Source organism: Notolabrus celidotus, chromosome 5 (genome assembly GCF_009762535.1).
Source record: "Notolabrus celidotus isolate fNotCel1 chromosome 5, fNotCel1.pri, whole genome shotgun sequence".
In the NCBI taxonomy this organism is placed as follows: domain Eukaryota; kingdom Metazoa; phylum Chordata; class Actinopteri; order Labriformes; family Labridae; genus Notolabrus; species Notolabrus celidotus.
The window spans coordinates 25,951,766-25,969,833 of record NC_048276.1 but is presented as its reverse complement, the minus strand read 5'-3'; the positions used below and the strand labels follow the sequence as shown (position 1 = coordinate 25,969,833).

Below are 18,068 nucleotides of genomic sequence, written 5' to 3'. Positions count from 1 at the left end.
GTGTTTCAGTTTTGGAGGCCAAGGAACGTGAAGTTTTTTCCAACTCAGACACTCTGCACTTCACTTGTATGCAGGTTGCTTGATGTTTTTCATTCAACAGTGAATCATGAAGTGTTTTCATTCCTATCTACAAACTCTTGGATATAGAAGTCATCACTCAGGGACTGTGTTGTTATTTAAGCTTGCTGTGATGTCAGTTCCTTGTGATCATTCAGTACTGAGAATCTGTACAACCTAAAGGTTATGTAAGGTTTGATAAGTTATGCTCAACCTATTTTTTTTATAGATATATAAAAGAATGACAAGAATGTTGACAAGATGTCTACAGTCCCCTGCCACCCGTGTGCTTCCTCACCTTTTCACATAGAGAATATTTAAAGAGCACACAATGTGATGACCCAAGAAATTAAAGCCTGAGCTATTTGCTGTTACAGGATGCAGGATCTTGCAACTATGATCAATTTAAACCCAGGTTATTGGAACAAAGTTTATTTTTCACAGGCTTTAACATACATGTGCTAGTGGACTGGGTAGTCATGTGACTCAAGGTGATCCAGTTACACTGTATATGATGTGATGTGAAACCAGTCCTTACAACCATCGCACAGCACAGCAGCTACATGCTCGCTTCGCCCCAGTCAAGGAACTCCTACACTGGTCTGCGAAGCTCAGGTTTTTAAGATCAGCCCCAACAACAGCTGAGGGTGTCTCAGACCTCCTCCTTGTAGAGACTGACTAACTGCTGCTTGTGGATGTGAGCATGAAGCTCCAGTTTCCCAACACCAGTAATCCCATTATGCCAATATCACTTAGGCCTGATGTTATCCTGCAGTCAGAGACTCCAAGTACTTCAGACTGTCTGTGAGCTGGAAGATCAGATCAAGAAGGCCATGACACAAAAAATGCAAAATGTTGTGACACCCACAGTGGTGGGATGTGGTCTTTATCTGCTTTCTCTGCAGAGCTTTCACAAAGTGGTGTGTCACGCGCTGCTGAAAGAGCCCACACATGGCTTTGGATCAGTATGAGGGATCTTCGGGGCAGAGCTGCTGGGGACATGAGTGTGATCAGCCCTGAATGGGTCTCCTGGATGGTGTGTGATGATGAAAATTTTAATAAACCCTAAAAACCTCAGGTCACATAGTGGATCATATGATACTTGGTTAAATCTCAGATGTATCTACATGTTTTCTATCAGCAGCAGTCTGACAGTCTGTCTCCATATAATCCTTCTCCTGTGGTGCTGGAGAGTGTTGCTGTGACAAAGTGATGAGTCTCACATTGATGATGTCATTGAAAAACAGCATTAGCGACGGCTCCATTGTGACATCTTGCTTAAGAGGTTTAAATTGGTCCATTATGTGACGGTTATCGAGGAACTTGGACTGATATGTGATGATTCAAGCTGTCAGTGCTCATATTTCCCTTAAATAAACATAGAGTGCGACATCTGTCTGTGTGTGAGCGTCTACAGGCAGGTCAGGGTGAATGTCACTTCATCAAACAGTGACTCTGCTGTCTGGATCACTAGGGGCTTGATGTCATGTGTCACTGATGTTATTGTATCTGTTGCCTAGTATTGGTGGGAGCTTTTTGTGTGTCTCCTCTTTGGGGAAATATCTGGTACTGCTTCTTTCCTTCTAAATAATACATCTTCAGGATGTCTTTATGGTGATAATCCCATTCGACTGAGCTGAGAACTTAATTACCACATATTTTGAGAGACCTCCTGGGATATCCCACTGTGGTGGCAGGACTGTTTAAGACTGCTGCTGATAACTCTGTTGAAACACTGCTCGGTCTGTAATATCCTCATTAAGGATCAAACTGACAACTCTGACTGCAGAGGTTGGATTGAAAAAAGAAACAGGCTGAAATATGAACACATAGAAGCAGGTTGTGGTTTGAAGTGATTAATAACAGCTGTAACCCTGCTGTGATTGAGCTCTTACTGTGGATTATTTCTGACAAAATACAGCTTTAAAGCATTTAGTCTCATAAATATAAGATACAGTCTATGAAGTTAATTCTTTTTGGACCAACAGAGACTCTCAAAGGTTTCATTTATTTGCAAAAAGAGCAGCAGTCAGACACACACAGATGGTTTGAACCATCATGAACTCACTCATCACTAAATACGGCTGTTAGCACTGAGTCAGAAAATAATATCACAAGGGTAGGGCTGACTGGGGGACGGGGTTTTAATCAGAGGTCAATTATGTATGCCAAACAGACTGAGCATCAGTTCTCCTGCTGCTGATCTGTATTCTGCACCCGACTCTCCCCCTGATCTCAAAGTCTCCCAGCATTCACCGCTCTGAGGAGAACATTGAAGGAGGGGGTTATCCTCTTGGTTAATGTTAGCAGCCCTCATGTTAGCTCCTCTCTGTGCAGCACACGTTAAGTGGTATTGGAGGTGCACAGGAAATGAATATGTGGCAGCTGGAATGGGATGAAGAAAGGTGAGCAACATGTCACACAGTCCATCTGTCAGGCAAAGACGAGACACTCATCCAGTACAACCTTACAAAAACTGCTGAATTTATACAGAGGGAGAAAGACTGTGACTGTTTGTTACTTTAGCGCCCTGAAGGTCAAACTCTGGATTTTACTAAAGCTCCCAGCAGAGCCACTTTAAATCCCTTCAGATAGATAGATAGATAGATAGATAGATAGATAGATAGATAGATAGATAGATAGATAGATAGATAGATAGATAGATAGATAGATAGATAGATAGATAGATAGATAGATAGATAGATAGATAGATAGATAGATAGATAGATAGATAGATAGATAGATAGATAGATCTTTATTTGTCCTTAATAAGGAGATTTGTTGCCACCGTCTGTACAGGAATACATGTATGAACACAATAACCATAAACATCCAGCCTCACAGCAATGGTGCCCCGCATCCCACAAATATACACACCAGACACATATGCACACACTGGGCACATATAAAACACACCGAACACCTATGAACACACTGGACACATATATGCACACCGGACACATATAAACACACCGGACACATTACAGTGGCATTCTGTTTAGCAGTGCTATGGCCGATGGGACGAAGCTTCTGCCAAACCGGGCTCGCCTACAGTAAGGGGATCTGTACCTGCGACCGGAGGGGAGTAGTGCGAAGACCGAGTAGAGGGCGTGTTGGGGGTCCAGTGTTATAGTGCATGCTCTGCGTATGATGGCTCTGTTGTTGAGGTCAGACAGGTTGGGTGTGGGGAGGCGGATGATTTTGGTGGCAGTGTTTGTGGTGTGTATGAGTTTGTTTTTGTTGGAGACAGTTAGCATGTTGTAGTAGCAGGGGGAACAGTAGAGGAGAATGGGTTGGATGATGCTTTGGTACAGTAACAGTAGAAGGTGGGGGGCGACAGAAAGTGCTTTGAGTTTGCGGATGGCAGAGAGTCTTTGTTGGCAGCGTTTGTGAATGTCAGTGGTGTGTTGATCAAAGTTGAGTTTATTGTCCAGGGTGAGTCCGAGATATTTGAAGTGATCCACTATTTCGACTGCTTGATTGTTGATGTGGATGGGGTTGTGAGCCTGGCTGTGAGTGCTGGAGGAGTGAATGACCAGTTCTTTTGTTTTTGAAATGTTCAGCTGAAGGTGAATGTCCGTGCACCATAGTGTGAAGTGGGAGATGGAATCCTGGTAATTTAGAACAGAGTTATTGTCATTAAGGAGGGCAAGTATGGCAGTGTCATCAGAGTATTTGAAATATGTTGTGGTTGTTGAGGGGCTGATGCAGTCATTGGTATAGAGAGTGTACAGGAAGGGACTCAGGACACAGCCTTGAGGGGCACCGGTGTTGGTGATGGTGGTTGAAGATGTTATTCAGAGTATCAAAACAGAAAATAAAGTCCCAACTTGGCTTTTAGATCGGGACATTGTATGGTGGTAAAAAACATAGAGACATGAAAGTTATTTTACGTGTTTATTTTAGATAAGAAATCCTCTCACATAATCTATTTCCAACAGGTCATTCCCTGCTGTCACTGTGAGGAACTGAGGACATTTTTCTGGAAGGATTGGAACTAAATCAGATGGGTTGAAACAGCTTCTGCACATGTACCATTCACCTTCTAATTCATATGAAGGCATAAAAAAAGCTAACACTTGTTTAGTTGTTTGAACAATCCTGTTTGGACCAAGCAGCAACCCACAGCCACGAGAATTAAAGCCAATGCGGAAGTCTTAAAAACTGCAGTTCCTCGAGTGTCCGCTTGAGGCTGGCTCCGGAAACCACATACACAACCAATTCAAAAAAGCCGATCTTTACAGCCGATCTTCATAGCCTGGTACAAAAAAATTGTGTAGTCTGGATAGCTAATTGCTTGATCGGCACACGCTGTACGGGGGGTGAATTTTTTCATAATGCGCAATTTCGAAGATACTAAGATTGCGTGTCTTCCAATCAGAGGCACAGCTGACTTGTTTGACAGGCGGTATCACTGTAGCTGTTGGCTAGGAGGCTCAAAGCCCGCCTCTTGACCTCACACTAGCTCAACAGCAGTTAGTTTGAGTTCAGTATTTCCAATATAGTTTGACGATAAGCTTCAAAACAGCGCTTCAGAAACAGATGGGTGACTTCACGGATACTACATCCATTTATTATACAGTCTATGGCTTTGACAGAGATCTCAGACGTTAAGTCTTCTCTTGTTTTGTCTCTTTGCTGATGTAAGAGTTGGATTTCAGTGAACTGCAGCAACAGTGTGTGATTATTCTCTGACTCTGCTCCAAGCTCTGCCTTTTTTGACAGGAAATATCATTGACAAGAGCCTATAAACGCATTTCCTGTTGCTATCCACTCGGACAACGAGCGACACAAAAGTAGAATCCTCTGAGCGTATAAACAGAGAATGATCTGTAACAATACATCTTAATCAGTGACTTTTATTCCCCCAGCCTGTGGTAACTGGAGGAGGTAAAATTAGTAATAACCTTGTTTTCCATGTTTTATGTTTTTTCATAAACCACTGCTGCAATAAGCTCCAGTTTGGGGATTCATCTTCAATTTGGAGCAATTTAGGAAATAGATGGCTGTGATTTGTTTCCTCCATCAAGTTGCCATTTGCATTTAAATTCATCATTACCAGCCATGTTCGGCTGAGATTTCCCCAGCTCGTAGACGTCAGGACTCTGTAGTAATTTGAAGCAAAGGCCACATTATGAGTGCTGCTCTTTTTTACAGCAGAGGGTGAGCTGTGTGTCAGTGAATGCCTCTGAGGCAGAGAGGAGACGTCAGAGTGAGATGAGGCAGGAGAGGCAGACATGAAATCACCGTAGTCCAGACACCTCCCCTTTTTGTTATAGTTCACTCATTAGTAGAGCTGCTGATTACATATGAACACATGCAGTATGAAGGTAGAGCTCTCCAATAGAAAAGGTAAGCGTGTGTCTAAATTAGTTATATTTGATTGATGTGATACATTTACTGGAAGTGTGCTGCTGGTCTCATAACAAGCAGGTGGATGGATCCAAACATCCTCATCATCTTACTCATGCAGTCTACAACATTTGATGGAATCCATCTCTCTTTCTTCTGCTCATCTTAAAGCAACAGAACACTTTCTTCTTTACACCAAGTATTCTCTAGACATTCTTTGAACTGTGACTTCAGGCAAAGTCACTTCAGTTAACACAAACTTTAAAAAAGAGCAGAGAGGTTCTCACGCAGAGTAAACTTCACCTGGATAAGAAATCCAGCTGGCTTTTAAAGAAACTCAGCATTACACATTCTGTTAGGCAGCTGTTGCCTCGGTCTCTGACTCTCCTTTAATGCTAATAATCTCAGCTCAGCTTTATGCATTTATCTCCATTATGAGTTTGAGAAGATTTAAATCAACAACACTGCTCAAACCTCCAAGAGGAGGCTTCCATTCATTAGAAGTTTTAAGCCAAAGACAACTCTAATCGAAAGAAATATAGGCATGCTAACACAAAAAACAAAAAATCAAACTCTGTCATTGGATAAAGACAAAATATTTCCTTTTCAGGTGTGTGCTTCAATTTCTTTTTCCATTACAAACACGAAATATGTGAATTAAAAAGAGCGAGAGTGAAAGGGAAAGCCTCGTTTTTTTAAACAGTTTTCATCACCGTGAGCAGTATTTACTTTTCACAGATCTTCTGTTTGCAAAGATGCTTCAGAACACCAACGTGAGAAAACATATTCTTCTTTAAATGGAAGCAAAAGTAACAAAATGTTCACTGGAGGGTTTGATGGTCTATTATTTTTGTCACAAGTTGCTTTTGTTTGGTTTTGTATTTTCTTTGTTGTATTCTATCTTAGATTTCCAGCTTTATTTGGTAGATTCACTTTGTTTTTCATTATATTCTGTATTGGTTATATGTTTACTGATCCTTGTCTTGTGTTGTATTCCTTGTGTGTGTTTCTTTGTGATCCTTGCGTGAGTTTCTAGTCCACCATGTTTCCTGTTTTCTTTTGTAGTTTCTGCTCCCTGTGCCTGGTTGAGTTTTACTTCCTCTTGCGTTTGATTGTGTGCTGTTTGATTGTGTGCTGATTGATTGTACCTGTATCTCATTGTCTCACCTGTGTCTCGTTGTCTCACCTATGTCTGATTGGCCCTGTCAGTATTTAGTCTCTGTTTCCTCCCTTCTCTGTCAGTTCATTTTTTAGTCTTACCTTTGCGTTACGTCTTACTGTGTCACAGTGCTCTCATATTTCCTGTGGATCTTTATTTAGTAAGTTGTATCTTATGTCCTGTTGTTCTGCTGTTCATGAAATCTTTTCGTCTGCATTTTTGATCGTCTTCCTGGTTTCATTAAACTGTGACAATCTTTGTTCTTTCATCTGGTGAGTCATAAAGAGGGAGAACAAACCCATGTTTAAGTTCAGGTTTCAGTCACAGAGGATTGACTGGATGCTACTCTGCTAGAGGAGAATAAATGGTGACACATCTTTGATGTGTTGGTAATGAAATCTGAAGAACCAATCAACTGTGAGATTTATTTCCACAGAGGTAAACTGAGCTTTTATAAGCTCTCTTATAAACTCTGTTAGCATCATATTGATTTATTCCACACATGGACAATAAAATTAAATGACCATCCTGCTGATCCTCTATTATTAAGGATGCAGCTTCACTGATCATCTCAGTTCCCTGAGGAGGATAGTCTTTCTTGAAATACTGTACAATTTTCAAATCCTGCATTATATGATATCTTGGTCACTGCATGTGGTGTGTTGCAGTAGAGCAAACAATGTTACAAACAAAGAGCATGGATCTGACTTCAGTCTTATCTAATTATAGCTGCTGTTGTGCTGCAGCGTGCACCTTAAAGTGTGTATCTCAACCATCAAGTGATGGTAGATGCAGAAATAATGCTCTCACCATCACATCAAAGCTCTATTTTCTGCACAGCATTGATCTTACCGCTGACACTGAATCAATGATCCCTCATGGCAGGGTTGGAAGCAAAATATTTGTATCTACAATCTCCTCTGATCCCTGTTTTTTTAGAGAAAAGCTGCAGAACTGCCACCACCTCATGAGAGCCCTCCATCCGTCCCCTGAGACTCGGCACTCCACTGAGAGATCCTCCGGTGCTGCAAATGAACACTGCTGTTACCTCAAATGAAACAAAGCCTGTAGCTGTAGAAGTGAATCACTCTTTGAATTCAGAATCTCATCTCTGTCTCTTTGTGCTGCATTTTACCCTCCTCTATTTTAGCTCCTAATTAGACTCCAGAGTTCCAAAGAGGCACAGGAGATTTTACAGGAAACGTATTTTACACCACCGCTCATTCAAAAGACGACAAGGAAGACAGAACATCCTACTTGAAAACATGCTGAAGTTTTGGAATTCCCCAGATATCAAGAGCTGCTTTTTCTGTCATTTTGGTTTGAGGTACAAAAAAAAAAAAAAAGTTCATGTTTCTTTCAACTGAGAGAGAAATGTAAAAACTTTCAAGTCAGCTTAAATATATTCAACAGAAAATCAGAGGAGTCAAGATGTATTAAAGTATGTATGTGAAATATGGCAAGAGAGTCAAGTTAACTGAAAACATACAACATCACAAAAGTCAATATCATCCATGATGCTTTCATCGTGTCTTTCAAGTACCTTATTTCACTAAATGCTGAAGGTCTGGAGAAGAACATAAAAAATAATACAACACTGACTTTCCTCCTTTGGTGATGGACAGCAAGAGAGCCTCACCAAGCTTTGAATGTAACATGCATGTCATTTGTGCACTGACACAGTAACGTGGTCATGCTGAAAGACATAATAAGGCCTTTGTGCTGCAAGAATAAAACTTCAAACTGAAACACATGAGTTTAAAATCTGTGCTGGCTGACACATATACGTACTGTACTTTGGTGACTGTTTCACAAACTGCTGTGAGACTGGTTCACGAGAGGACACTGCTGCTTTGAAAACGGATTAAATCTGCTGCTTGATGTTTTTGCAGCACCTAAAACCTCCTCTTTCTTTTTTCTTTATACAGTTTGTGATGTTTGCTTTTATCCCAAATGCTGCTTATCGAGTTCAAGTAGTTTAAGGTTTGTCTCTAGTACAGCTGTGGTTCAACAATTCTCTCTTCTAAGAATTACAGACACAAATATCTGTAGAAGCAGAGCAACATACCAATATGCAGTACTGTACCTCCATCCAGCAGCACACAAGTTCCTGAGAAGTGCTGCTCGACTCTCAACATGAACTCTAACAGGATGAGACACAGCTTTTGTTCTGAAAATACTTTTAGACTTTTAGACTTCCTCTAGATGGTCCCAACATGTGAGTGTAAAACCACACAGACAGGTGTGATCAAACTCCCCCCTCCTGCTGATCATTTACCTGAGGTCTTTGCTTCAGGCTCTTGCTGCAGGTGATGTATGTTAGGAGGATTATCAGAGCTGCAGGTAAATATTGCGAGGAGGTGTTTGACATAAGGAGGCTGATATGTGCAAACAGCAGAATAATCAACACCACAGCTGAACGGTCGTTTAATTCTGACTCACTTCAAGATAATCTTGTAGTCTAAACTGTGAGGGGGTAAAATTTACTCTGAGTAGGTTGTTAAGACCAATCAGAGCTCAAACTGTTCAAACTAGACCACAGAGGACCTGAGGGTTGCTGCTGCGGGCCAATGAGAACAAAATGAGCCGACAGTCATCTTTTGTTTTAAGCTTGGTGTTCATGAAAAAGAAGGTGAAGTTACGCTGCCAAACATTTAAATCTTTCCGTCATTCAGTCCTCAGCTCTCTCTCACTTTGCTGCAGTTTACAGACAGTTTCTTCTTCAAACCATCCCTCCATGTTTTTTAATCTTGTTGTAAATTCTCTGAACTTGTTTGTGTTCTTGAGTCGGGCCAAAGTAATCAACGCTGAGGTTGAAGAAAGAAGCTGGATCAATACAATTAAAGAAGTCAGACTACAGAGGTGATTCTCTGAGGGATGGTGTGAGGCTCTTACCTGAACTCTCCTGTGTGTTCAGTGAACACGTTTAGTACCCAGACACTTAGAGCTAATGACATTATCTGTTCCCCTGTTTCCTTTACTACTTTATACTCTTCTCAGTTTGGAGGTGACCTCCAGGAGAAGTTTAAAGACTCACACACCTGACCTGAAACCTTCATCACAAGATACACAAAATACACACACACAATTTCCCACACATAAACAGCTATACTTAGATGCGGTTAACTTCATGATGAGCAATAACATTGATTTAGTCATCCCGATGTGTTTTTTACTGATGTGGTTAAAGTCAGTGTTGTTTCTGGTAAAATAAACTCTGGAGTTTGTTTGTTTCTCTCAAACACAGATCAAAAGACAACACCCAGCTCTCGGCACAAACACACAGGAGCCCTCAATGAAACATGGGTTGTCTTTCTGTTGTTTTGATCAAACTAAACTTTTAACAAAGTTTATCAGAAAAGAGCCATGGTGTTTGAATGTCTACTAAAGATGTGTTCAGTGTTCTGTTGTCAGAGAGTTGCTGTGGCTCAGTGGTAGAGTGAGTTGTCTTTCATTCGGAAGTTCAGGGACCTGATCCCAGTTCCTACTATTCACATGATTAGGCAAAACACTGAACCACTGATGCAAATTCTCTGGTCATCTGCACCAAACTCAACCGTGCAAACATAAGACACAGAACCGCATTGTAAACATGGTTGTAATCTCTGTTTTTTGCTTGAATTAAACGTTGGAACTGAATATTTTTTGTTCTATGAAAACCAGGCCATGAAATGTACTGTTCTACACTGAACAAAAAATATACGTAACACTTTTTTTTCTCAAATATTGTTCACAAACAATATTGCACAGTTCAGTGAAAACCAGGATTCTTCCGTGAAGAAAACACCTGTCCAAAGTGCCAGACGCCATCAAATGTGAGCATTTGCCCACTCAAGTCCGTTACGACGACAAACTGCAGTCAGGACGACGAGCATGCAGATGAGCTGCCCTGAGACGGTTTCTGTCAGTTTGTACAGAAACTATTTGGTTATGCAAACTGATTATTGAAGCAGCTGTATGGGTGGCTGGTCTCAGATGATCTTGGAGGTGAAGATGCTGGATGTGGAGGTCCTGGGCTGGTGTGGTCACACATGATCTGCAGTTGTGAGGAGCTTATGGTAAAGAAATGAACATTCAATTCACGGGCAACAGCTCTGGTGGACATTCCTGCAGTCAGCATGCCAATTGGACACTACCTCAAAACTTGCAACATCTGTGGCATTGTTTTGTCTGATAAAACTGCACATTTTAGAGTGGCCTTTTATTGTGGCACGCCTAAGGCACACCTGTGCAATAATCATGCTGTCTAATCAGCATCCTGATATGCCATCCCTATGAGGTGGATGGATGTGTCAGAGACTCAGGACGTGTTTTACAGTGATCGTTTGGATTGCAGTTACACAAAAAGAAAAGCTGAGCTTCTTTAACTCAAAGAGGAGAGTTCTACAAACAAGACCTGTTGACTTGGACCAGAAAGTCTGGATGTAAACCATGTTCAATATTTGTCCTAACCTGACATACATCACTGAAAACAATAGAGCACTGATTATAGCTGAAGTTCCCATCCTACAAAATCAAGACATTTAAATAAAGTGACGCTCAATGGTTTGGTTCCTGTGTAGCCTCAATTAGTCTGTGTATCACAGCATGTGTTCAGAGTTCAGAAAAGTTATCTCTTACATATTCTTCAAGGCTTTCATCCAGCTGTAGTAATGTGACATTTGCGTCCTCACACTGAGGACTGGGCAGAGACAGCCTGTGTGTGATGTGAAGCTTCAATCTGCTTCGGTCTGACTCAGATCTTTATACTTTCAATTATTTATTCCTACCATAAAACAGGAATCACTTCAGATGTTAGTCTCCATGACTGATGATGTGGATGGCTTTATTTATTTTAAATCCTGTCATGTAAAATGTTGAGATAGCTCTCTGTCTTTATATCAGGAGAGAGTGGAAAACACAGCACTAACAACTTCAAGGCACAACTATTTCTGTTTTTGTATTTACACGGGAACTTGTGTATAAATTATATTTTTTCACTCAAGATTTGTCAAATGATAAAAAACACTCCTGACAAGACATTCTAATGCAACACCAAAAACAAAGCTTCTTGACCTTTACTGCTGCTGGGAGAGGTAATTATTGTTTATATGCACACAGAGATGAACAGACACTGAGTTTCTGTTACCTGATACATCTTCAAGGCTTCTTGCAGAAAGTGAAACAGGAGCAAAGCTGAGTCAACACAAACATGAACAGAAAGGTTTGTGTTTTATAACTGCACTCTTTAGAGTTATCTTATAGTCTTTATAGTTTCACTGTTCAAGGCTGCTGCAACAAACAACACTTCTGGAAAAGCTGGAGTTTGTGTTGCTGTAACCCTACCTCTGCTGGCAGTCGGTACAAATCAGCACAAAGTCTCAGTTGTCCGTGGTTTGACCTAAATCATATAATATTACTCTTGGTTCATGAGACGTCCTTATTTCAATCCTCTCAGAGACATTGACTTTGTTACAGAGAATCAGAGTAAGTAGCAGCATAAAGCAACGACCATGTTAGCTGCCACTTGACTGAATCCATTGTCTCTTAAGAAAATACTACAGATATAGAGAAGAGTGAGTCATCACCACCACAGTCCTCCTCAGCTCCACCTCCTCCCACCTTACATTTAAGAGCCTAGTATCCACTGCTCACATCCATCTGAGCAACTTCTGTAGTGAAGCCAAAGTGTCACGGAGCATGAGGAGATTAAGAGAAGTCATTTCTGACATGGACTGAATCAATGTAAAGATGTTTTTTCTTTAATGGAATAAAACTGACAGTTTAATTTTGTTATTACTCTATGTTTAATACAGTCTGTGTTTATTATACATTTTCAATACAGGTGCTTGTTACCTTAAGCCGTGTAGCTTCTAAATCCCTCCCCCACTGCAAAAGACTGGAAACTCTGCAGCCTCATGAACTTTGATTTTCGTAAAAAACAAAGTTTCCTTTCACAAGGGGAAAAATGCTAATTTTGCAGAACAGTTAGAAAAAGCCATGAAGTGTGAAACTCTTACTATTTATCAATTCAAGCCCTCGGTGAAGCACAGCCGTAAATCCTTTCTGCATAAATCTGACAAACCTGACTTTCAAAGCTACTGATCCTCAGAGGATCTTTCCCACTGAGTCAACCTGACTTTAACCATCACATCAGCACCTGGAGAACCCTGATCAGTGTACTGATTACAAACAAAGCAAGACAAAGCATTCAGTTTGCAAATAATTGTGTTTCATGAGCATCTCATTATTCATAAAGAATGGAAATGAGTTTCTCATTTTACTTATACATTATAAGGAAAGTCAGCAGCTCAGCAGTTATTTCAAACCTCCAGCAGAGTCACTTTTCTTCTGTGAACACTGCTGTAATAACAGAGAAGTAGTTCACAGATCTCCAGAATCAGAATATTACCCATACTTTGAAGCTCCCAGCAGCAACAATGATCTATGAATTCAATATGCTCAGATAATCTGCTTAACCAAGCCCAATGGATAGAGCAGAAGGCATATGCAGTTACATTTATTAGCTGGATGAAGAGCCAGCATGAAACAGGCCGCAGAGAGTAAACAGCCAGAGAGACAAAAAAGTCATTAAAGCAGTTTATAAAGCCACGATAACCATCTGTGTTGTGGGAATATTTATCTAATCTGTATTACAGTTCAGTGGTAGTCCTCTCTATGTGATCTCTTTTCTCACTCTGTGCACTCTTTGTTCACAGGTTGATAAATGTCTTATTTGTACTCCCTCTCCATAACAGAGAGGGCCTAAAGGTGGAGTTTCAGATCCCATCCTCAAGAGGGCTGCTTTAAAGCTCATTGTTTTCAGGCTGGTCGATTGTGACTAAAACCAATGTACAAAATTCAATTCACAAAATCAAAAAATGCAGTATGTTCCAGTATAAGCATTGGGTTCTGTCTTTGACCCCGTACAAAGCGCCCTGTGCAAGTATCTTTGATATCTTCCACCTGGCACAGTCAACAGTCTAATGCCCAGCACCCTCGTTGAGTAAAGAGCAAATAAACGTACACCCACGATATCACCCATGGGAGTGTTTGTCTTAAATTAAGTGTGGTCAAATGGCGTGCTGCTTTCTTGAGGACTGCACCATAGAACAACTAAAACCTGATCCACAGTCTTTGGTCTATGGCGCAGTACTTTATTTAGAGCGTGCATAAGTGAAGAGTTCACAACACGTAATCCTCTGCTTGTTATACACATAAAGACACGCGCAGCAGCCCTCCCACTCATAAGGAGATCTATGTTCACCAGAGACCAAGATGTTTTCAAATCCATTAATCTGTGATTTTCAGCTGGGATTGTAAAGACTGTCTCTGGAATATCAACACTGTACAACAGAGGCATCTCAGCTCACACACTGCTCCTTTTAATCTACCGCACCCGAATTAATCCCCCTCTAATCCTCAGTCAGATGTTAAAGTCCAATGTCCTTCTCTGCAGAGCCCACCAAGGAAGACCGTTATAGTGCTCTCTGCTCTCTGAGGCTCTGCTTAAATGGACACTTTGGATGGAAAAAGTGTTTTAGCATCCTCTTTTCTGAAACTCTGGTATCCTCAGAGATCCTTCAAAGTGATTTCATATACAGGCTTTACTTTGAAGGCAGGCAGGAGGGTCGTTTTATGATTGTGAAAAGGGAGGGTGCTTGAATGTGAAAGCAGCACCAGGATTCAATTTGAAAAAGAAAATATTCATATGCTGCATATAAGACAGATTCCTGCAAAAGCTTGAAATAAATGTAGAAATGGCACACAAATGATGGATCCAGTCAAAAGTTTCGTGTTTGCTGTTTCAGTCATAATGAGAGTCAGATTACAGTGTTTTCCCCATGTGACACCTGCTCTTCTCTGTCCCAGTTTACAGCCTATGAAGGGAGAGGCAAACTTCACAGGAGGTCTGCTTCCCAGCTCAAATGAGATTTTTTGTCCTCTCTGTGATCCTCCATCCTCTGAAATCTTACATATTTCAAGGCTCTGAAGGATCTTTTTCACTGTTTTCATGTTTTTCTTTGCACAGCAGGGGTAAAGTCTCCCCTGGTGAAGATAGAGAGGAGTGTAAACCTGAGTCCAGGGGTCCAGCTCTGACTGATAATATTCTCTATTATCTTTATTTGCATAGCACCAAATCACAACACGTTATCTGAAGCAGAGCAGCTCGAGACCGTACACTATGTTATATTATTAACAAAGACCCAACATCAAGACAGGAAAAGATCCACTCCCATTATACAGACAGAACTCAGTCTAGTCTCATCTTAATCCACCATGAGAAGAGCACTTTGCAGCATTTAGCAAGTTACAGTGGTAAGGACAAACTTCCTTTTAACAGGCAGAAACCTAGAGCAGAATCATGTTAGACAGCCATCTGCTGAGACTGAGTTGGAGAGAGGGATAGAGAGAGATGCAGAAAGAGAGAGAGAGGAGAGTGGTGAGACGGATAGTAGTATTTGTAGCAGCTGGAGTCTGGCACGTACTGTCGAAACACCCCGGACCCTCTCTGCCAGGTTTGGCAGAATCATGGAACAGTGTCATATCCTTGCTCAGTCAAACAGTGTAAATTGATCAAATGTGCATATTTGTCAGTAACAAAGGAAGTAAAACAAACAACAACAAAATCAACCAGAACTGTCTTTAAACCATCAGAGAGCTCTCATGCATTCTTCTTGGTACTATCTGACTTTGAATTTTGAAATAACTGAAATTTACTTTAACAGGGTGTTTTTTTTCTTTGATATGTTTGAAGAGGCTTCGTAGTTTTCTCATCAGGTTATTCTGCATGATCAAAGCTGCATGATGCAGGGTTCCCACTCTTTTCTAATAGTCTAATATGTTCCTCTCAGTGGAAGTCTACATTGAAAGACATGTAGTCTATGGCTATCAATGAAATCATCTCTTACACACTTAAAAATGATGGCAAATTGATAATAGAATAATGCAACCACAGATGTACAGCATTTCATTTTATTAGTGCAACCAAGTAACAATGATGGGCAACATCTCAGCTTTCTCTTTTCTCAAAAAATATAAAATGAGCTAAGAAAAAAAACAAAGAACCAGCAAAGGAATCAGGAAGCTGCCTTACTGAAATAATTAAATAATAATAATGATCAGAGGATCAGTGCTTTAATGACCTAAATAGAACTGAATGACAAAAATGGCCACAAATGTTTCTCATCATGATATTCATCCTGCTAACTGGTCGATATAAAACAAAGCGTGGCGATGTCTATTATGATCAGCAACCCTAACCCTAATCACAGCAACCCTAACCCTAATCACAACCCTAACCCTAATCACAACCCCAACCCTAATCCCGACCCTAACCCTAATCACAACCCCAATCCTAATCATAACCCTAACCCTAATCACGACCCTAACCCCAATCACAACCCTATACCTAATCACAACCCCAACCCTAATCACAATCCTAACCCTAATCACAACCCTAACCCTAAACACAACCCTAACCCTAATCACAACCCTATCCCTAAACAGAACCCTAACCCTAACCCTAATAAACACCCTAACCCTAATCACAACCCTAACCCTAATCACAACCCTAACCCTAATCACAACCCTAACCCTAATCACATCCCTTACCCTAACCCTAATCACAACACTAACCCTAAACACAACCCTAACCCTAACCCTAATCACAACCCTAATCCTAACCCTAACCCTAATCACAACCCTAACCCTAATCACAACCCTAACCCTAATCACAACCCCAACCCTAATCCCGACCCTAACCCTAATCAGAACCCTAACCCTAACCCTAATCACAACCCTAACCCTAATCACAACCCTAACCCTAATCACAACACTAACCCTAAACACAACCCTAACCCTAACCCTAATCACAACCCTAACCCTAATCACAACCCTAACCCTAATCACAACACTAACCCTAACCCTAATCACAACACTAACCCTAATCACAACCCTAACCCTAACCATAATCACAACCCTAACCCTAATCACAACCCTAACCCTAACCCTAATCACAACCCTAACCCTAATCACATCCCTAACCCTAATCACAACACTAACCCTAAACACAACCCTAACCCTAACCCTAATCACAACCCTAATCCTAACCCTAATCACAACCCTAACCCTAACCCTAATCATAACCCTAACCCTAATCACAACCCTAACCCTAATCACAACCCTAACCCTAATCACAACCCAAACCCTAATCCCGACCCTAACCCTAATCACAACCCCAATCCTAATCATAACCCTAACCCTAATCACAACCCTAACCCCAATAACAACCCTATCCCTAAACACAACCCTAACCCTAACCCTAATCACAACCCTAACCCTAATAACAACCCTAACCCTAATCACAACCCTCACCCTAATCACAACCGTATCCCTAATCACAACCCTAATCCTAACCCTAAACACAACCCTAACCCTAATCACAACCCTAACCCTAATCACAACCCTAACCCTAATCACAACCCCAATCCTAATCATAACCCTAACCCTAATCACAACCCTAACCCCAATAACAACCCTATCCCTAAACACAACCCTAACCCTAATCACAACCCTAACCCTAATCACAACCGTATCCCTAATCACAACCCTAATCCTAACCCTAAACACAACCCTAACCCTAATCACAACCCTCACCCTAATCACAACCGTATCCCTAATCACAACCCTAATCCTAACCCTAAACACAACCCTAACCCTAATCACAACCCTAACCCTAATCACAACCCTATCCCTAATCACAACCCTAATCCTAACCCTAATCATAACCCTAACCCTAATCACAACCCTAACCCCAATAACAACCCTATCCCTAAACACAACCCTAACCCTAACCCTAATCACAACCCTAACCCTAATAACAACCCTAACCCTAATCACAACCCTCACCCTAATCACAACCGTATCCCTAATCACAACCCCAATCCTAATCATAACCCTAACCCTAATCACAACCCCAATCCTAATCACAACCCTAACCCTAATCACAACCCAAACCCTAATCCCGACCCTAACCCTAATCACAACCCCAATCCTAATCATAACCCTAACCCTAATCACAACCCTAACCCCAATAACAACCCTATCCCTAAACACAACCCTAACCCTAACCCTAATCACAACCCTAACCCTAATAACAACCCTAACCCTAATCACAACCCTCACCCTAATCACAACCGTATCCCTAATCACAACCCTAATCCTAACCCTAAACACAACCCTAACCCTAATCACAACCCTAACCCTAATCACAACCCTAACCCTAATCACAACCCCAATCCTAATCATAACCCTAACCCTAATCACAACCCTAACCCCAATAACAACCCTATCCCTAAACACAACCCTAACCCTAATCACAACCCTAACCCTAATCACAACCGTATCCCTAATCACAACCCTAATCCTAACCCTAAACACAACCCTAACCCTAATCACAACCCTCACCCTAATCACAACCGTATCCCTAATCACAACCCTAATCCTAACCCTAAACACA

General features: G+C 41.2%; 1 protein-coding gene and 1 long non-coding RNA gene across 2 annotated transcripts in view; one reads left to right on the top strand and one right to left on the bottom strand.

Moving 5' to 3' along the window:
- The window catches only part of ntm (neurotrimin), a 645,049-nt gene that overhangs the window by 366,224 nt on the left and 260,757 nt on the right, over positions 1 to 18,068 (bottom strand). The gene's annotated exons all lie outside the window — the stretch shown is intronic.
- On the top strand, positions 6,619 to 8,469 carry LOC117813189. The gene is made up of 2 exons (XR_004631352.1): positions 6,619 to 6,728; positions 7,508 to 8,469. It is a non-coding gene; the product is annotated as an uncharacterized LOC117813189 (long non-coding RNA).